Source organism: Diadema antillarum, unplaced genomic scaffold (genome assembly GCF_040938485.1).
Source record: "Diadema antillarum isolate AM-2024a unplaced genomic scaffold, OU_Dant_1.0 scf00000068, whole genome shotgun sequence".
NCBI classification, from domain to species: Eukaryota; Metazoa; Echinodermata; class Echinoidea; order Diadematoida; family Diadematidae; genus Diadema; species Diadema antillarum.
In genome coordinates this window covers 2,562,257-2,585,038 of record NW_027270957.1, presented here as the reverse complement: position 1 = coordinate 2,585,038, position 22,782 = coordinate 2,562,257, and the positions used below count along the sequence as shown (strand labels likewise).

Here is a 22,782-nt window from a genome sequence, read left to right as displayed (position 1 = left end):
GGCCTTGGAGTGGTTTAGAAGTTACCTTACTGGAAGAACTCAATTTGTTAGTTTGAATGGCCATGTGTCAAGCTCACAGCCTATAACTTGTGGGGTACCGCAAGGATCCCTTTTAGGTCCTTTATTGTTTATTCTTTATATGAATGACTTTCGCAGTTCGTCCTCTCTGCTCTATTTTCTACTTTTTGCCGATGACACCAGTATTTTTTATTCAAATCGAAACCCTCATGTTTTACTGAATACCATAAATACTGAATTAAAATCAGTATCTAAGTGGATTCAGGCTAATAAATTGTCATTGAATTTGACCAAGACAAAATTTATGGTTTTTAGCAATATAATCAATATCTTACCGGGTAAGTTGGTTGTAAACGACGTAGAATTGAACCAGGTGGAATATATAAAATTCCTTGGTCTTTATATTGATTGTAAGTTGACATGGAAAGTTCATGTTGATTCTTTGCGTAAATTATTATCAAAAAATGTAGGTGTTATGTATAAGTTAAAACAGTTTTTTCCTAAACATGTTCTGCATTCATTGTATTCTACTCTATTTTTGCCTTATATAGGTTATGGAATCCTGGCATGGGGAAACTGCTGTACAACTAGACTTAATTCTTTATTATTGATACAGAAAAGAGCTATACGGATAATTAACTTCGCCACATTTTTCGAACACACTAATGTCTTATTCTTTTCCAGTAGAACACTTAAGATCCAGGATTTATATCATTTTAATATCGGGTCATTTATGTATCAATTAAATTCAGGTGGTCTCCCTGATGTGTTTTCCTCGATGTTTGTCAAAAATACTGAAGTTCATTCTTACCCTACTAGACAAAAAGATTCTTTTCATCTTTCTCCTGTACGAACCGTATCTGCTTTAAAAACAATAACCACTACAGGACCTAAATTTTGGAATGAGTTGGATAGAGAAATAATCCAATCTCAGTCTCTTTATTCATTTCAGCATAAACTTAAACTAGTTTTTCTGAATTCATATCTATAGCTATTCTTCAATCCTTCTCGATATTCTCTGTTCATACTTCACATTACTGACATTATCGATTATGTAACATGTGCCTCGCTCGTGATTTCTGTATTATCTCCTGAACTTCCTTTGTACACATTTGGTATCTCTGCTATTGTACACTGCATCTGACTTGTACCTCGCTCGGGTGATCACGCAACTCTCAAGAAGTCTGTGCCGCGGACATTGTTTTCTTTGTTTTTTCTTTTTCTTTTTTACTTTTTGGCGTTTATATTTCTCCAATTCACAAATTGTCATTCCTTTAATTACATAACCAAGTAAGAAATAATCTCACATCCGTATCTGGGAATCTACACCCTACAAGCAATGCTTCTATGTAGATTCCTCATATTTCACATGTTTTATTGTCTTATAAGCTGTACTTGACAATTCATCCAGGCTTTTGTATTGTGATGTTTATGTTTTATGTATTTGTTGAAATGTGGAATATGGAACAATAAAAAACAAACAAATGTGTATTGTCAAAAGTTGATGCACAAAGCTGACAACAAAAGCATACTTTGAAAGATCATCAGTGTCAACAGATATGTAACGTGATAAGTTCAAATTATTTTGTAGAATGTATACAAGGATAATCACAAGTTAGATATACCTTACTTTTGTACACTTTTTACCGTCGTTTGATATTAGCAGCATTATGGTGAAGCTGAAATCAATTTCTTCTTAATTGAATATGCGGAAGTGATGTCACTTGCCCAAATTTTGAATTGATGCACTCCATCAATATTTCAAGATAGATATTAAAGAGTAACTACAAAATACAAAAGAAAATGTTATATTAAGAATGTAATGTTTATTGCATTTAAGAGCACCAAACAAGGACATTATCGGCACTGAAGAAAATGTCGCAACAACATTCGAATCAACAAATCAGAAATGTGGCGGTGAGTAAAAATAAAGTTTTGTCTTTATTCGCTTATAATACATTATATCCACCCGGAAAAGGGAACGAGACTGAAGGTACAAAACTTTGGAAAGGTACTTGCAAACATTAAATTAATCAACATGTTTCGTGAATATGAGAGCGATTCATTCACACACACACACACACAGACACACACACACACACACACACACACACACACACACACACACACACACACAAAGGCCACCATTGTAAACCGAGTGTAGAGGCACGAGAAGCAATACAAATATGTATATATCATGGCTATGCGATGCATTTGTGACCCTGCACACAAAACCACCAAAACGTCGCCCGACATGGGTTTTTAGTATTTTAGTTAAGGCCATATTCTGAAAGAGTAGTTTTATAATGATGTATACAGTAACTCAGTACAAATGGACTTTCCAAACCTATCTCAACAACAGAAAGAAAGCACACTCTGAAAGATTGTTTACTGGGAAAAGAGGCTTTGAAGGTAAGGGTCTATTCAAGCGAGTTACAAAGCTGTTTTATGTACAATGAATCAAGGGGACCACCCCCCCCAAAAAAAACAACAACAACAAACAAACAAACATACACGAGGTAAAAGTCCACAGCAAACACAATGATGGATTATCAGATTAAGCTGAAATTTTGCATACTTAATACATATAAACATATTAATGACTTATACTAAATTTAAAACAGCAGCACCCTCCTATCAAAGTTATTACAGTTGAAGGGGTCCTGTGAGACACAGCTAAAATGTTCTACCAAAAAACAAAAAAAAAATGTGTTGTAGAAAAACTGCAAAAACACAGTTGCCATTCTATGACCCTACATTTTTAGGCATTATGTAGAAGAAGAATTACTCTTTCAGAAGTTATAAACAAGTAAAGATTGGTTTGACTGATCCATTTCACCTGATAAAAACGGGGCGAGCGACTTTTTGTTGATTTTGTGATGCGCGGTCACGTATAAATTATACTAAACGTCATAGGATACACTGTCTGATTTGTAAAAAAACATTGAGAGGAAATAGAAATGTAGTTTAACATGAAATCTGCATTAAACTGGTATTTTATCGTGCCGCACGACATCAGTGGATATACCGTCCTGTTTCATACATTCACTGTTCTATTTTTTTTTCAACAAAAAATGTTTTTGCTCTTGTACTCTCGGGATTTTGTTTTTGTTTTTGTTTGATCTAATCTTTCAGACGCTAGGCGGAACGATTGCCGGCTTCTCCAAATGTGCAGATCATGTGCCTGTACTAAGGCTTTGTGGAACGACAGTGACGCTAGCAGAAGTAGGAGGTAATATATTCTGAAGATGAACTAGTGACTGAATATCAGAGTGCTTCAGCTTGTTTATTTGTATGTACTGAGCATCTCATTTGTGCTGTGATGGCTCTCTAAAAGATTTCAAGCAAGCAAGCATAAAAGAAAACACACACACGCGCGCGCGCACACACACACACACACACACACATGAGATTCGCTGGAAAACGTTGCCACATGACTTTGGCCAACCCATTTCTCTAGAATATTTTGCCGCGATGCTGCTACCTCGGTGTTTCAGAACTATATATATTTTTTCTCACCAAGACAAAGGTGGAAAGATGTGTCGGTTGCCTACCTTCTCTCCGAGCACCATTTTATTAATTGTTGTGCAACATGTCCTTGAAATAGAAATTTCAGCCCAGTTATAAGTTATTCTGATATGAAAAAGTAAATCTTATTAGCACAACAGTGAAAATTTGATCAAAATCGGATAAATGATAGGAAAGTTATGAAATTGTGAAGTTTCACTAATTTCTGCGGAACAGTTCTTGTACAGTTAATATAGATATGCACATGTGAGCTGATGATGTCATCACCTCACAATTACCGTGTAAAAAACCCAACAAAATGGCGAAAATTCAGTGTTTATGTTATTGAAGTGTTAAGACAATGTTATTCCTTGTTGAATAACTTCAGAATAACTTCAGCTACATGTGTCATCATTTCATATTGGGGTGTAATTGTGTTTCAATAAAAAGCAGCAAATGTAACAATTTTATGTACAAACTGTATGGCGAGTTGTGAGGGGATGACATCAACACTGCACTATTTGCATAGTCATGATGACTGTTCAATAACTGTTACCTGAAAAATTAGCAAAAACTTCAAAATGTCCTGGCTTCCTTATTTTTCATCCAATTTTGATCAAATTGTCATTGTTGTGCTAAGAAAATTTCACTCCTTCTTTTAGATTAACTTTGAAATGCACTAGAATTCCTCCAAGACTGGCATAACAAGTATGTCGTTAAGCACAATTAACGATGAACTGCGGAGAAAATAATGTCTTTCATTTTTCTTTTACGTGTTTGCAGGTGAAAGGATACTACAGCTTGACGAGATGTGCAAAACTGAAACGGGGATCATTATGAAGGACACGGAAATGATCAAGGAAATTTTTGTTCCCTTTACCAAGGAGGTTCGTTATTGTCCAAAAAAAGAAGAAAAAGATGAAAATTATGCTTCGTTTTTGATAATGTACAAATAAAGTGTTCAGAAAAACGTGAATAATTTATTTGAAGGCCAGTAGAAATTATTTCGTGCATATTCTTCTATGGGGTAGAAACACATGACCTTATAGCCAAAAGGCCGAGAAGTGATCAGGGTAGCGTAGTTTGGAGATGTTGTAGAAGATAGATAACGAAGCTTGAGAAAAAGGAAAATTAGTAGGGTACATTTTTTCTAACGAGTTGACCATAGAAAGCCATAATCAGTTGCATTTTTTTCTTCAATATAGTGTCTTCACAACGCAAAAGTTTTTACCTTCAAAATGAGAAAGTTTTTTCGTTGCTGTTGTTTTTTCCACAATGAGGAGTATGCATGTTGTCGAATCGAGAGATTACTTAATGCAGACAGCTGACGGGTGACGTGTTGCGAAGCTGTCTGCAGTGGACTCATCGAATGAACGGAAATAGGGCCTCAGAGGTAATAAACTTTCCTGTACTATATACGTCATTCATCTTGTAATCCAAAACTACTGATATGATAACGTGATGATACAATATTTGATTTTTCGGGTCTTTCGGATGCAGAACGAATTTTGCTATGCACACAAAATCAGTCAGAGACGAAGACATTGCTTGGCAACCGTCAACTCTGGATGCTTCGTTGTCATGGATACCGCAGACAACACCAAAATCAGGAAAATTACCGTACTTTTCGGAGGGGAAAACTCACTCGGTCCACTAGAATTCAAAGAAAGGTACAGCCTGACAATACATTTTTAAAACAATTTTTTTTTGGCCACTTATTTTCATAAAAGAAGACAAAATGTATAATTGGTTATTCCTTCCATTTATTATTTTGTCCGCATATTATTGACCTAATTTTTTCCTGCCTTCCTTCCTCAGCTATCTTGCGTATCAGCTTTTAACTCGAATGTTATTACTTATGTGATACTTGTCATAAAATGTTGATTCTAACACTGTCATGGTATCCACGCACTACACAGTGAGACCTGACACTTGTTGCACTAAACTGTGCTTTTGCTTACAGGTCTCTTGATCAAAACTTCCTTGGCGAGGCGTTGGCTACACTGTCAAGCAGAGTGACACAAGAAGTACATCCTCCTGATAGTGACCTGAACAGCGTTGAATTCAAGAGTTCACTTATGAGCACGTGTCTCTTCAGAAGTCTTGTGACTCTGTGTAAAAACACACACAACATCAAGGTACACACAAAATGAACAAGTCCAAGTTGATAATTTAAAAAAAAAATCTTATTCATTGTTACCGTTCAGTAATGTGACATCACGCACATGATTTGAACCACTTTCTATTAATGCGCAATTCATATACTCCGATTTTTAGCTCACTGAGGTGAGCTATTGCGTTTATTTATCGTACCGGCGTTCTTCGTGCGTCATGCCTTGTGCGTCATGTGTAAACTGTTTATATTTTCAGCTTCTATAACAAACAGACGAATTTTCATAAAACTGGCAGGTAGCATTCTTAGGGTGATATAGGATCTCAATTAGTTCAAATGGGCACCCCAAGCCCCCAAATTAATGAATCTTTGAAAATATTCTTCTTATGAACCAGAAGGGATAGAGCTTAGTTAGTGCTATAAGTTAAGTACATTGGTGACTGTATTTTCAAGTTTGTTTCTGGCGGATCTGGGGTGCTCTCCTCAGGACTCGGAAAGGAGGAAGGGGGGGGGGGGGTTGTTTCCCAATTTTCATATTTCATCTTCTTTAAAGTGCATGGTGAAATTTTCATTCAGTGTGGACAGGTATTTTCACTAGAATGATAAAATACATATTTTTTACCAAATAATAAATAATTTTACCTCCCAGCAGTCCCAGAACCCATGAACTAGAGAAATTCTAAAACAAAAATCTGTCAAAAAACCTTAAATACTCTGAGTAAATGCAATGTTATTACTGAGTTTTAAGCTTCTTTGAGGCAGATGTAGCATTGCTGGACCAATTCGTGGCCATTTTCACATTTCAGTCTTCTTTTTGAAAAGGCATGCTCAAATTTCCAACAAACTTGACAGGTATCATTGCAATTGTGATAGAATAGAGTGTACAAATGGATACCATGCCCTCGTGGAGGTCCCCATAGCTTTACAAGTTTGCTTTGTTCTTCTTGGGTAAATAGACTGCAAGAACGTGTGGACGGTAAACTTGCAGTTGTCAAGTCAGTGCGAGACCCCCAGGTCTATTGTCATCTAAGCAATCTCATCAAGTCTACTTTTGGCTATTATAAGCTTATGAGAATAAGGGGAAAAGTCCTACTCACTGGCGAATGATGAAAAACCGTAGCTGTAATATAGTACTGATAAAGTGAAAGAATCGAAACCATCGCACAATGGAGAGTTGATAACAATGAATTCACAGGACAATACATACAATAAATTAAGGTACGAGAAGGGCATCAATAAAGTAGGAAGGACTGAAATGATACTCGAACATAGGCGAGGTGAAAGGATTTGAATCATTGTACACTAAGATACGAGCAAAGCCTGACGTATCGATGGACATACAATGTAAAGCAAACAGGTTGAATTGGCTGTCGGACGTTCGAATTTTAAATGAACAAAAGCTAATATACACTTTCTTGATATTCATTTTGGGAGGTAAAAATACGATGTCGTGGGATATACAGATATGCCGTCTAGAATATCGCGCAATTCGAGTGTACCCTTCTATATGGGTGCGCACTATTCAAATCTCGCCAATAATTGTAAACCATCTTCTCGACGCCGATATGACCTCTTTGACTACTCAAAGCCAGATTCCCTCCTCATGAAACGAGAGGAAGAAAAGAAATTTAATTTGATCTTCATTCTTGCCTCTTTACATGACTACAGATGACATCATTTTGACTAACGAGTGCGGTGACTGGCTGGTTTTGGAACTATTTGCGATCCTTACATGAACTTAAGTGTTTAGATTTGAATTCCGATTTGTTACGTTAAAAATTTCTGATCTCCCTAGGAATCGTCACACCTGCTGTAGCTTTTTCTCATCTCCTTAATAACAGAATTTTAAAATTAATAAAGTTTGAATCTTTATCATGATGGTAACAAGTGTGTCTTCTGTCCATTTAGAAGACAATATTCTCTTTGAAGTTGGTGTTAGAGACGAAACGTGGTGTATCAGTAATAAAGTCGGATGCTTGGAGGTTGTTGGGGACTGACACAGTGTGTCTAAGGTAAATGATCATTGGCACATTTGATTATCTCTCTACGCCACTAATTTAGCAAGCAACATAGATCATTGCAACTTTTCACTGTGTTCATACAACGATCTGGAATAAACACTGTCCATCTTACTTAATAACGGTTTGTTTCTTTGTTTGTTTTCTCAATCTACTCCCTACTTGCCACTCTGTTTTACACAGGGAATCCCAACCGATGCTCCCTTTGGCTCTTACCTCAGTGACGACAGCTTAACTTCAGATTTGACGAAGTCCACGCTTTCAAGTACGCAGTTATTTCAGGTGAAACGAAACATTCTTGAACAACATGAAGTAGTTTTCTGAACCACCAGCGGTATGTGTGTATGTGTGTGTGTGTGTGTGTGTGTGTGTGTGAGTGTTCGTGTCTGTGTCTGTACATTTATCTTATTGTTAGACGTGGCACTTAACCCAAAATGGACAATGACATTGGAGACATGCAAGGTTCATGAATTTTGTCAACAACATTGTGTGTTTTTTATGGAGTATTGCGTCTTTTCTTTTTCCTTTGGCATAGCGTAACAACACACGAAACGACAATCATCAAGCTTTTACTTTTATTTGGAAAATATACCATAGTTATGTTTATCGAGAAACGGGCTTTGCTTTAAACAGAATCTCGTGAAATGAAGCGATCACATTCGGAGTAAAAATATCATTATCAATCTTCTGTTGTAACCATAGCAGTAAAACAAAAACTACAGCTTATTTTTGATACTGAGTAAGCACGCTGGTAAACAATATTGATTACAATGATGCCCTTATGAATAGTCAAAACTAATACGAGAAGGTATAATTTATTTCTTTACCTTACTTTTAAGACCCCGGAACATTTCACACATTGATACATGGAATCTTCAACCAATGCTCTGATTTTCAGAGCACGCAGTCAGATGTAGCACGACGGGATGTATCTGTTTTTAGTTTGCTTTGTTGCTATATTTCCTTCTCTGTATTCATTCATTCATTCCTTATGGTGACCGGGGTAATAATAGTATGTATGACCCTTGAACACTCTACAGAGTAGATTTGGCGCAATATTCCATGTTAGTCATAGTTATTGTTATTATTATTGTTATTATTATTATTATTATTATTATTATTATTATCATTATTATTATCATCATTATTACAATTATTATCATTCACATTTCCTTTCCAAACAATCAACATGTATATCACAAACGTCAAAATAAACATGTATAACATAGAAACGCATCTTGTTTCTCTAACGATGGTAATGAAAATTAAGGGACTGCTAAAAAGTGTACTTGTATAATGCTGTCCTCTCACTTAAGGTACATTACTACACATGTACAATACATTTATACAAAACAAAATGAGTAAACATAAAGCAAATTAACCAGTGCAAAAATACACTTGTCATTATATCACTTTGTCTGCAGCCAGCTCCTCTAGATCAACCGGACATGAACCCTGTGGGACGCCCCTTATTGCATATGTCCGCTTTCGAACAGTGTACTGGAGAAGCTATGTATGTTGACGATATTCCTCCGGTCGATGGTAAGGGTGGTGTAAGGGCTTGTTTGTTTGTGTATGTGTTTTTCAGCCTAGTATAGACACGACACTGACTGGATACAAATAATAACTGCATCGTCTGATGCAAAAACAAAAACAAAAAATAACAACAGAAAAGGAGGGGAAAGATAATACTACATAAAAAATGCTCGAAATATTTGCAAAACCCATACACGAAATGCAATTGCTATACTCTCGCCGACTACGGCACCTCGTTGTCTCACACCATGTGGGACCCTGCCCCGCCTCTGTGCAAGGCGCGACTAGTATTCCAATCAACAATTTCGGCATCCCAATGATTTTGAAGACGACCTGCACCGCGGGCTCCTATCCTCAACCTAGTCCGGCTGAACACCCGATGCCTCGCTGTTCACGACCCCCTTTTACGACTCATCACTTACTACACTAAAATGACAACCGTAAAATGCACAACTCATGTCGCAATAGGTAGCAACCGCACTTATACATTGGCGCTAAAACACTGACTGATTTTGAGGAAATTTGAATTACAACTGGCTCACAATACAACTTAAAGCTCGTGGCAAGAAACACATCACCGCGTGAAGATCAGTTTGCTTCTCGTTTTAATACCCTGCGTCGTCGTCCTTGGAAAGGTGGGGTCACGTGTTCACCGTCGTGGTTCGACTAGACGCCAATGGGTTGGAGCCGTGTCCTGCCCCGGCTTACGAGCCAGCTGTAACTAAACAAGGCACAGCCCACTGCGTGACGCTCATCAACTGTTATTATATGCCAAACACTTATTGAAATTAAACATGCTTATTTATTTTTTCATTTTTTTTTGCGTCCGTCTCGCGTACCCCTTTGCGTCGCTTGGCGTATTGTTACGTCGGCTAGCGTAGTCCCAGCGTAGGTCATGCATAGGCTGGCGTATGATGGCGTACGGTAACGTAGTGTTGCGTACGACCGGCGTAAAACCTGCCTACTTTCTGCGTTAAAGTGCTCTACACCGAAAGTAATAATAACAATAATAATAGTGGCTACTTGTATAGCGCACAGGTCCACTTTTCAGTGCTCATGGCGCTTCAAAAATGAAAAGATATCATACATTTACATGTATATACATATTCAAACATTTCAACAAAGAAGAAAATGGTAAACAAAAACAAATATATACCAAATAAAGAATACAACATATACCAATTAAAAATACAATATTGATCCAATATTAATGACGTCAGCAATTACAGTCCTCAGTATGAAAGGAACAGATAAGTTTTAAGTTTGGATTTGAATGACTCTGTAGATGACAGTTCCCTTAACTGAAGAGGTAACTGATTCCACAACTTTGGTCCCATAACGGAAAAAGCACGATCACCATACCCATGTTTTACTCTGGGTGTTTGAAGTAAGAATGCATCTGATGATGAACGTAGCCTTCGTGTCGGATTGAATTTTTGAACAGAATTACTTATGTATATGGGGGAAAAAGAATGAACTGAATGATGTACTAATAACAGAATCTTGAAAATAATCCTTTTTTTTCTACAGGTAACCAATGTAAGGAACGGAGAACTGGTGACATGGAATCAAACTTATTAGTAAAAGTTAACAATCGGGCAGCAGAATTTTGCAACCGTTGAAGTTTTGTGACATCTTTTTTTGGAAGATTACACAACAATGAATTCGAAAAATCCAACCGAGAAGAAATCAAAGCATGAATAAGTATCTCAGCTGCAGATTTAGACAAATATTCCCTTATGAAACTTAAATTACGCAACTGATATCGAACATTCCGCTGAATATGATTTACATGACTTCGAAATGACATTTCCTTATCAAATATGACACCTAAATTACGGGCTGTTTTCGACGGAGTATTGCAAGTGCTACCGATGTTGACATGACATGACTGATAATCAACTTTGCTTAACATATGCTTTGATCCCAATAGCAGAAACTCAGGTTTATCATCATTTAGTTTAAGGCCATTGGATGTAAGAAAGATTTTCAGGTCTTGCAAACATGCTTCGAGTTTTGCAATGGCGGATGACAATGAAGACACAGTGGGTTTAAAAGACAAATAAAGTTGTATATCATCCGCATAACACTGATAACTAATACAATGCTTGCGAAATACTTCACTAATTGGTTGCATATGCAGAGAAAAAAGCAGCGGGCCTCCAACAGAACCTTGAGGTACACCAAACTTTGTCATAGTTTTACAAGAGGCAGAATCACCAATTCTGACATAATGAGATCGATCACGTAAGCAGGATATAAACCAATCAAGAACAGTTCCTTTGATGCCCGAATATCTCAATCGTTGAATCAGAATAGCATGATCGACTGTGTCAAAAGCTGAGCTCATATCAAGCATGATAAGAGCAGTGATGTTACCACTATCTAATTCTCTGAACACAATATCTGATAAGTTGACTAACAGTGTTTCTACACTATGACCAGGCTTGTACGCAGATTGAAATGAATCAAACAATTCATTATCTTGCAGATACATTGTCAGTTGTGAGAAAACAACCTTCTCAAGCAATTTACTTAAATATGTTAAATTTAAAATTGGGCGGTAATTTTTTAGACACTCCTGATCTAAGCCTGCTTTTTTCAAAGTTGGATGAATAACTGCTTTTTTACACACCTGTGGAACTACACCTAATCTCAGGCTAGCATTTATGATTCTTGTGATAACGGGTGCTAAAACTCTGCCACACTTCTTAACCAAATCTGTTGGGATCGGATCAAGTTCACATGATTTGTTAGGTGAGTTCTTAATAAGCTTTTCTATCTCATTAACAGTGACAGACTGAAACTCATTCAATTCTGACTTGACTTCACATACAATGTCATTTGGCTGTTCACAACGAGTTGGGAAACTCCGTTGGATTGCCACAATTTTATCAATGAAATATTGATTAAAACAATTGGCTAAATCAACTTGATCACCATGAGTGAGATGTTCTGGTAAAGGAGATCGCTGTTTTCGGTAGAGTAAAGCATTAGCAACTTTGTACAACTTCTTTGTGTCTTTCCCACAATCCGTAACCTTTTTTGAATGATATTGTAACTTAGCATCTTTAATCAAGGCATTTACACATCGCCTTTGTGCATGATACATCTGCTTGTAAATCTCCAGTTTTGTGGACCTTGACTTCCTTTCTAACTGTCTACGAAGCTGTTTTGCTTGAGCTATTTCTGGGGTATACCATTCCGTATTGGGGTGTATTGTGACCTTGATTCGTTTCTCAGGTGCCAACTTATCAAGGGTGGCAGTGAGTAAGGTGTTATACAAATTCACTTCATCATCAACATTATTAACTTGAGATTCAGCTGATAAAAGAGACTTGACATGAGTATCAGCAACAAACTCTTGTGGGTTTACAGATTTCAAATTCCGTGTAACAACAATTTTTTTTTGATACAACGTTTAGGAGGGTTCAATTCACACATTATTGCTGAATGATCTGATATACCTTCAACAACACCGGTATTACAAAGTTGTACAGTGTTACGTTTATGAGTTACAAGCAGATCTAATACATGGCCTCGATTATGAGTTGGCTCATTAATATGTTGAATCATATCAAAAGCTGACAATAATTCAGAGAACAACTTCGAATTCGAAGTTCATGAGTCCATAGGTATATTGAAATCACCTGCAATCTAAAAGTCAGACGAGCAGAGAAGCTGTTTGTCGAGAACATTAGAAAACTCATCCAAGAAAATCTGAAACTGTACTGAACTAGGTGGACGGTATACATTGATGAAATGCAACGATTTCTGCATATAATTCAGAGTCATCTGGATCATTTCAAATGATGTAACATTTGGGGAATCTACAATTCTGACATCTAATTGACTTTTAAACAACACAGCTCTTCCTCCTCCTCGTTTGCTAACTCTGGGAATGTGTTTAAATGTGAAGCCATGAGGTGTCAATTGACCAATCGGAGCAGCATCGATAGGCGTAAGCCATGTTTCACAAATGGCAACAATGTCTAATTCATGATCAAGAATATAATCTACAAATTCAGCGGTTTTGTTCTTCCGCGATCTTGCATTTAACATAACAAATTTCAAATTCATACATGAAATATCAGAATTCACAAATTTTCTTTCGTGTAACAACTTCACAGTTTGATCCCTATTTTGTCTTACTACTCTTTTACCTGTGTGAGTCTTTTTCACTCTGTTAATCTGTAGTGCTGTTATTCGTTGCCATGTCACTTCATTAATCCTAAGGCACTTACAAGAAGGTTTAGTTGAGTAAACATTGTAAGGGTTCAGCTGTAAAAGGTCCGAAATACTATATGTACGTCTTGTATCGTTATCAATAGCATGATCTTTGCGAAAAGAGTATGCGAAAAGTATGCGAAAAGAGTAAACATACTAATACATTTGTTTTATTGCGCCTATCTCGGGTACCCTTTTTAGTCCCTCCCCGTATTGCCACGTATAGGCCAGCGTAGGCACAGGGTCTGGCAATCCATGCTCGACGTAGCATAGGGAAGCATCGATATACGCAACTCTACGTTCACTCGGGTTTGAAAAAGTTTTCACGCCATTTTTTTGAGAGCGCTTCATGAGCGCTCTAAATACAGTTACTGTTACAGAATTTGTGGTTTGTAGACATATCCAAACCAGGCAAAAGTCAACTTTCGATTGCATCCAATAGGGATTTGTATCTCATTGAAAGTGGAATGAACATTGACAATTAACACAATCATTCATAAAAGCTAAGTCCACATAATTTCAATAACAGAATCAAACGTGCTAGCAGGTAGTATAATAGCTTCCGACTAGGCTTGGCGTCCACTAGAGCGCCGACAAGAGTAGGAAAGGTTGCAGGTGTGAATCATGCCACTTCGACATTCATTCCATTGTATTAGAAAAGAAAGAGAATTTGAACAGTTCTCATACTCTTGGTGGTGTTCATGGCCTCGCAATAATCATTTTAGATAAATATAGAAGTAACTATGACATATTGGATGAAACAAATTCAGATTCAGTTTTATGGATAAAACTTGTTTTACCTGGTTTTTCAGCTCTAATAGGGGCAGTTTATATTCCGTATGAAGGTTCAAAATATTTTGAAAGCGATGTATTTGATACTATTATAAATGACTGCATCAATATCCAAGCCAAGTATGATATTCCTTTGCTGTTGGTTGGTGACTTTAATTCTAGGACGGCTTGTCTCCAAGATTTTGTTACTATTGAGGATCAAATCCAAAATGAAACCGGTTTGCATTTTATGAATGATTCGATTTTCAATGCAAGAAATGAGCTTGAATCTCTTGGTATTTGCACCGACAGATACAATATGGATCACATAACCAATATCAATGGGTTTAAATTGATAGAACTGTGTAAATGTTTAGATCTATATATATTGTCAACGGTAGAGTTGGTGATGATAAAGGTAAAGGTAGCGATACACGTGCAGATGTTAGCACCATTGACTACGCAATAGCCTCATCTGACCTGTTTATGAACTTCAGTAACTTTTATGTGGATATGTTTGATGAACTCTTGTCTGACAAACATTGCCCGATCGTCTTAAGTATCCATGTAAAATCGTCATCAACTGTTCCTTTTTTGAAAAGTATTGACAATAGTTCCGAGAAGGATGATAACAATAATAACACTTTGAACGCTTTTGCTATATCCGAATTAGATTCCTTTATCGAGTCCATGAATGTTGATGATGTTGGTCAAGAGGACATCGACAGAGCGACCAATCTATTGCAAGATGTATATGTTAATGCGGCTTCTTCATCTGGAAAGCTGCACGAAATGAAGAGTAAATCGCACATTAGTAAAATGACTCTTTCTAGATCACAGCCATGGTTTGATAAAGAGTGCAAAGAATATAGGGAAAAAATCATGCAAATGAAAGACAAATGTCGAGAAAATAGATCAGATTATATGGATGAGAAGAGAGCAATCGGCAAGAGTTATAAAAACTTTGTACGACAGTGTACGATCAAAGAGAAGAAAGTACTTTGCTGACTTACATACTAACATAAGGAGTTTGAAAGACTACTGGAATATTATAAGTAGAAACAAAAAAGGAACTACAGAGTCTTCAAATATTTCAATAGAAGATTTCTTTGATCACTTTAAAAGCTTAAACAATCAAGCTTCGAATACTGATGTCCTAGACCTTGATTATGGCATCGGTATGAATTATGAATTGAATGAATCGAAGAATTGATGAGTCCGAAGTGATGTAGCAACTTAATCGTCTTAAAAATAACAAGGCTCCTGGGGATGATATCATTTTAAACGAACTGTTAAAGAATAGTTCTAGATCTCTTTTGAAACTTGTTACCAAACTGTTTAATGTAAGTGCTTGATACAGGCATTATACCCTCAAGCTGGGTGTTAGGCTTGATTAAACCTTTGTTCAAAGGTAAAGGCTCACCTGATGCTGCTGATAACTGCAGGGGTATCACCCTCTTAAGTCGCGTTGGTAAATTATTCACTGCTATTCTAAATGAACGCATTAATTCGTTCATTGACTCTTACGATCTGCTTGGTGAAGTTCAAGCCGGTTTCCGGTCAGGTTATTCTACGATGGATCATATTTTTTCATTGCACGCAATTGTTGATTGGCATTTACAAAAAAAGAAAAAATTGTATCGTGCTTTTGTGGATTGTAAAAAAGGCTTTTGATTTAGTTGATCGAAGTTCGCTTTGGATTGAATTACTGAAGGACGGAATTGATGGAAAATTGTTGCGTGTAATAGTCAAAATTTATGACAACGCTAAATCTTGCATTTCATACGGTGGTAAGAAATCAGATTTTTTTTTTTCAAAGTAACGTAGGAGTAAGGCAAGGTGAAAATTTGTCTCCAATCTTATTTGCACTGTACCTGACTGATTGTGAATCTTTTTTTACAAGAGAGATACAATGGTCTGAGCTCTCTGTCTACATCAATTCACGATTGCTTTTATGAGAAAGAAATTGATGTTTATGTAAATCTATTCACTCTTTTGTACGCTGACGATACTATCGTACTTGCTGAAAGTGCGAATGATTTACAAGATGCTCTTAACGCTCTTCTGATTATTGCCAATTGTGGCATCTTAATGTTGATACCACGAAGACGAAGGTTGTTATTTTTTCTGGAGGAAAAGTGAGAAATATTCCGAAGTTTTATTTTGCCAATGAACCTTTAAGTGTAATTGATGAGTACGTGTATTTAGGAACAACTTTCAACTACAACAATAGCTTCAAAAGAGCTACAAATAAACAAGTGACTCAAGCACAAAGAGCTATGTACTCCATGAAGAGCAAAATTGCATCTCTTTGTCTACCTGTCGATATTCAACTTGAGCTATTTAATCAATTGATATTGCCAATACTGTCATATGGGTGTGAGGTTTGCGGTTTTGAAAACGTGATTCAAATTGAAACGTTTAATTTGAAGTTCTGTAAAGAATTGCTTGGTCTGAACAAGAGAACTCCCAATCGTATGACTCACGATGTACTTGGGCGCTACAAACTAGAAAAAAAAAAACTGTCGCTAGTCGAATGCTAATGTTCTGGTATTGTCTCGTAAATGGGAAATCAGCTAAATTATCAAGCATCATTTATAGCTTTGAATTTTTCTCCTTTTTGAAAGGGAAAAATCAGATGGGTTGGATTCTCAAAGTGAAGAATATTATCGATAGAATATTCTCGAAAGAATATTCTCGATAGCTTAGGCCTTTCTGATGTGTGGAAGAGTCAAGCAAGTAACCTGTCTTTATCTACATTCAAAAGAATAGTAGATACAAAAATTAAAGATATGAGTCAGCAGGAGTGGCACAGTGATGTTGAGCTAAACAATCAATACACCGTTTATAGAACTTTTAAGCAGCGGTTATGCTTTGAAAAGTACCTGACTCGTCTTAATGAAAATAATAGGAAATCTCTAACACGTTTTCGTTGCCTCAATCATAAGCTTCCAATAGTGCCTGGGCGTTACAAAGACATTCCAAGAACTGAACGTCTGTGTACTCATTGTTCTAAAAACGATATTGGTGATGAATTCCATTATTTGTTTGTATGTCCCTTCTTTAAGACGGAACGTAAAACATTTCTCGAGAAGTATTATAGGAAATATCCTACCACATTTGAATATGATCAATTGTTCAATTCCACTAAGAAAAAGACTTTGTCAAATATCTCAAGGTTTTGTAAAGTAATGCTGTCCTTTTTTTTCCGTTAGTTACTGTACTTTATTATTTCGTTTTATTTAGTTTATTCTATGTATCCTTTGTGTGATTATTTGCATCAGGCAGTGCCTGCATTGTTCGTAATATATGTGATAGATTTACATTTGTACAATTATTTATAACATACTTTTATGCAAATTGTATTTGATAATTATGATGAAATCTTGTATATATTTACATTATGCATGTATATATGTTAAATCTTATTTGAAATTTTTCTATTTTGTGTATTTTCAATTGACATTGTACTCCCATACCCCATGAGGGTCGTTGAGTAAATAAATCAAATCAAAATCAAATCAAATCAATTCTGCGTCAGACGCGGAAAAGGTGTGTGAACAATCGTTTCCTGGGACATTACCCCGATTATGTACGTATTGACTACAGATATACCTGGGAGTGTCCTAGGAATCAAAAGGGAAGGACGCGAAATGTTGATCGTAGTAGGACAGTGCATCGCGGGTCACACAAGGAAAGGTAAAGTCGTGGACTAGGACAATCAGGTTGACTTTCCAGCAACCATTTGGATAAGCGAACAACATTGAGCTTTGTCATATGCCTGCTAGTCGTCACTTCTGGGTTTTCTATACCTCCTCCTCCTCCTCTTCCTCCTCGTGAGCACTTGCCAAACTCGGGCGAATCTTACATAGAGGCCTCCGTCACATCCACGGAATTGCCTCTTCCGGAGTCAATTTTGCTGGTTTCTGCCCCTCAGTAGGGAATGCAAATGTAGATTGCAAGGATGATTTTTTACAAAATATGTAACAATGAAACAAATTGTATCGAGCAGATAAAAAAGAAAAGAAAAAAAAAAAGATAGGGCCTGGATAAGACGTGGAACGCAAATTAAGTGGATCCGCATTCATTCTTTTTTGGAAGATTCCGTTCACTGTCTTTATCATTCCTAAACCCTTTCACGCTTCCGCAACTTCGGGAGTGGGCAAAATTTCTTTCCCCGTCCTGAAAGCCTCCGCGGTGTGGGCAGCTTCAGACATGCGGTATTCATCCGGAATGTTTCAGGAAATTGCAGACCTGATGCGGATCTGTATAAGCGAGTGCGCAAAGTCGCTGCGAACATTCGCGGTAGAGACAGGGAGAGTTAAAGGTTGCAACGCGTCGGGGTTTATCCTCATTTTTTTTTTTTTATTCAGACGTCGGAAAAGAGAGTCAAGGATTCCATCCGACAGCTATCTTCTTTTTGTAATGAAGTGGTGAATGTAAACATACCCAAGGGCCCAAGGCCAATATCGCAGACGCCCCGATGCCTGATTCATCCGAGGGTGGTAGCAGTGCCGAGGAGGAGGAAGAGGATGAAGAGGAGCCTGATATGACGGCAAGCAGGCACTATTATTCTTATGAGAAAAAAAAGTTTGCGCGGCTTTATAACTTTGCATTTTTCCTCGTTGTCCGCGTATGTAAATAATTGTCGGAAAGTCATTCTAGTCCATGATATTCCCATTCCTGGCGTTACCTTGTTAGTGCGTTATTTCGCATCTTTCCCTATTGATTCCTGCTACACCCTCAGGTATGCCTGCATTCAGTAAGCACAGATTCATAGTAACGTCCCAGGAAACTATGATTCACATAGTTTTTTTTTTTCTCATCTGATTCGGAAAGAATGCCGACATGACATAATTTGCTTCAGCAAACTCTCCTCATCTTGCCGGGGCTCTAGTGGACGCCAGCCCTAAACAACCGCGGCATAGATCCCTTTTAAAAGGGGGTACATGTATCTGCTTAAACCAATATTGCACATGTTTCCCATACCCGTGAGAGATAGCAAACACTTCTCAGACGGTATACTTCACACAGGAATAACATATTTTGCGATTTCCCTTATTCATGTCATAATCAACCCCTACATTTCTCCATATCTATTGAGCTGGCTTACAGCCCAAAACTACTTTTTCATCCCACATTTTTATTTACTGAAGCATGAAAATATTCACTGATGCAGTCTCATCACACATACACGGTTAGCAGCCTAAAAAGGAGAAAAAATGATTAAGACGAGAATTGCTTTGCTTAATTGATTGATCGAATTTTCACCATCTTGCTTTAAAAGCCCTCGTGATAATAATGAACTTATATACAGTATTGATGTAGTCAGCCACTGTTCACTTTTACAATATTCTTTCAGGCGAACTATCTGCTGCCCCCGTGCTCAGCATCAGACCACATGCCAAACTTGTGTAAGTATTGAGTGTAAATATAGACTATTTTAAAGAAAGATTTGTCCTGCAACAGAAATGTAACCGCCTCTGGTAACAAATGGGTTATCAGTAATGATGTCATACAGGAAGTTTCCACAGAAAAAGCAGGAGAATCAGAACAATTACTATGGCCGAACACTATAATGGCAATATTGATGGTGCCCGAGTGATCTAGGTGTGTGCAGCGTTATAGCCCTGGATGTTGGGCTTATGTTTTCCCCTTGTTAATGATTTGTTTAGCAGTGGTGGCTGTATGTTTTCTGTTGCCCTTTGATATTTGTCTTCATTGTACTTCTTTATGAACCTGATTTGTTTTGCTTGACCGCTAGGTCTGTGGACCCCGCTCATGCTTTGGCTCTTCCTGGAGTGATAGACTTCATATCTCACAAAGACGTGCCAGCCTCTAATTGTCAGATCCTAGATCCTCTGGAAGAATGTTTCGTGTCTTCAGAGGTATGCATCTACAGGTTTTGGGGAGAGAGGTTTTCGTTTTTATGAAAATGTTTAATGAAGACCATGTACTTTTTAATCGCGTTAGGGTTGAAATATGCATCAACATAATTTATGTGGTACTAAAAAAGATTGACGAATATTAGAAATGCATATGCAAACAAACAAAAATATGCAAATAATACATGCATTTTAATTATCGATTATTGCGCATGTCGTAGTAATGCTGGAAAACGAAAAATTTACGAAACTAAAATGTAGTTTTATCCCTCAATATAAAACCATTACAGTGACAAATACTGTTTAAATGTTTCCAGGTAAGAAAGAAGTACCGGTAAAATGTTTGTGGATGTAATAGAATGCACTGAGCCTAGCTTTTCCACGGTTGTAAGATAATACGGCAGTGAAGACATGCAGATATTGGTGGTTGCATTTCGTTACATTTTAGCTGATTGCTAATGTTTAATTTAAATTTAAATTTAATCTTTGACATATATCTTTCCCTCTGGCATTACTCCTGACAAGTTTACTTTGGACGTTTAACGTATTGCATTTTACCCGACTTTGATGTATGCCACCCGGTTTCATATTTCTTTGATAACAATATGCTTGCCAAAGAGACTTAAGAAATAAGAAACTTTGATAACTTGAAAAAAAAAATTACGTAAAGAACACTGAATGTTGAACGGGTGTCTCGAGTAAAGACGAAGGGGTCGGAAGTATTTTACCTCAGTGTCATGCATTGATTCCTGGAGACATTTCACCGCTTTATTGCAGGAGTCTTATAGTATTGTTTATTTGTTGTCATTTGCAGGTCCATGCAGTAGGGCAAACTATAGGGCTAGTGATAGCTCGGGATCGTCACACCGCCCTGAGGGCAGCTACCTTAGTACAAGTCGAATACCAAGAGCTGGATCAAGTTATTACGACCCTTGAGGTGACATTTGTGTGTCTCTTTGTTCATAGAAGATCACTTCATTTTAAAGAAAATGCGAATTGAGAGCCCTTAGATATAGCTATACACCTCGGTAATAATCTTTCACACTAAACGCACTCTTGTCCAATAATGCACTAAACTTCATCTCACGAAGTGGTACAATATGAGTGACAATAACAAATACCATAAAGAGAATTAAAACAACCCAGCTTGAATCAATTTCTCACTGTGTCACTGTGTTCTGGGGTATTTCGACCTATACATCGGATTTTAGCTGGTAGACATAACCAAACACGTTCGTAAAAGTCATCAACGTGTATGTAAACGCTCCATTCCACTGGCCATCGGAGGCTCATCTGATCCCCGAAATACCAAAAACTTCGGCGTTCCGATGAGTTCCGATGAAATCTGAGCCGACAAGCGGAATTTGGGGGTCCTGATTTCTAGCTAATCCAACAAAGATCTGACGTTGATCGGAATAATCGGATCGAAGCCTGGTAGCCGCCGGAAATCTGTCATCTGTTCATCTGATTGTGATTATAGGGTGATCTGGCACTGGCCCAACACTTCCGACGATCGCAGGACACCAGTCCGACTAGTCAGTCAGTAATCGCATAGTAATCAGACTCAGACCAGACATTGGGCTGATTTGCGCCAAACTCGGAAGCAGGCGGTCAAACGGACTCTTTCAAACAGTACGCCTCCTGATGATAGTTTTAAGTTAATGTATCCCTGAAGTCTTTAGATAAGAAGGAAGCTAAAACAATTCAAAACAACAATGCTCGTACCATAAACAGATACTTATTTCATTACTTCTTATTTTACTTCCGTAAACTCAACTGTACTTTCTAATTATGAGGGAGCCCTGGGTCTCAACAGTATCCTCTGTCGTTGAATCCTCGGGAACCGTACATAGGCGTAAATTTGCATAAGTACGATAGTCCACTGACATTTTAGGTTTATAGGAGCACATTAGGGTCTGCTGGCCCTTGAAGAAGAATACATTGAAATGTACACATGGATTAAGTACTAGTACATGCAGTAACGTTAGTAGAACACGTTAGTGACCTAATTTTGAGGGGAAAAAAAACGGTCAATCCGTTGAAAAGTTATGAATCATACAGTTTCGGTGGTGCCATCGCAGGATGAGAAGTCTCCAAATGGAAAAGGACGTCAGGAAAATATAAGAAAAAATATAACATATAGTTGTTTCACTTTGCTGTCATCTAACAATAAGACTTTATTTACCTCACCCAGAAAGGGCGGGGATTTTCTCTTATCATCAGTGCCAAGTCGAGGGAATGTGAACTTTTCACAGAAAAAAAAGTTCAATTTTGTGGAATTCGTTTTCGTTTTCAAAACGTGACTTTACAAATGCTGTAGTCCTCTTATCCAGCATTCACACAATCCACATTTCCACTTTAATACGCAAAAGGGTACTTGGTCATCGACTCCCAATCTTCACAATCAGGATGTAGCAAAGGGTTATTGTCTGTCAAGGAGTCGGTGATGGCTGACCGTCGGATCACCCTCCGTTTATAGACCGTTGGCCAGCGGGTATCACTAGGTCTATACGATGAGTGTACGATGAGTGTCAGGTGACTGTTGAGTTGATGAGCTATTTACCCATAGATCTCTTGACGGATAGTAAACGGACGGTGCAGAATATCGTCTACCCTCCAATAAGTGTTACATTAATTTTGTGCTGGACGGCTCTCGAACACGTCGGGTAGAAAGCAGATTTGAATCAGATGAGTGTCCGATTGTTGC

At 37.5% G+C, this 22,782-nt stretch overlaps 1 pseudogene; it reads left to right on the top strand.

The window, feature by feature from the left end:
- The window catches only part of LOC139716659 (xanthine dehydrogenase/oxidase-like), a 62,819-nt pseudogene that overhangs the window by 18,879 nt on the left and 21,158 nt on the right, over positions 1-22,782 (top strand).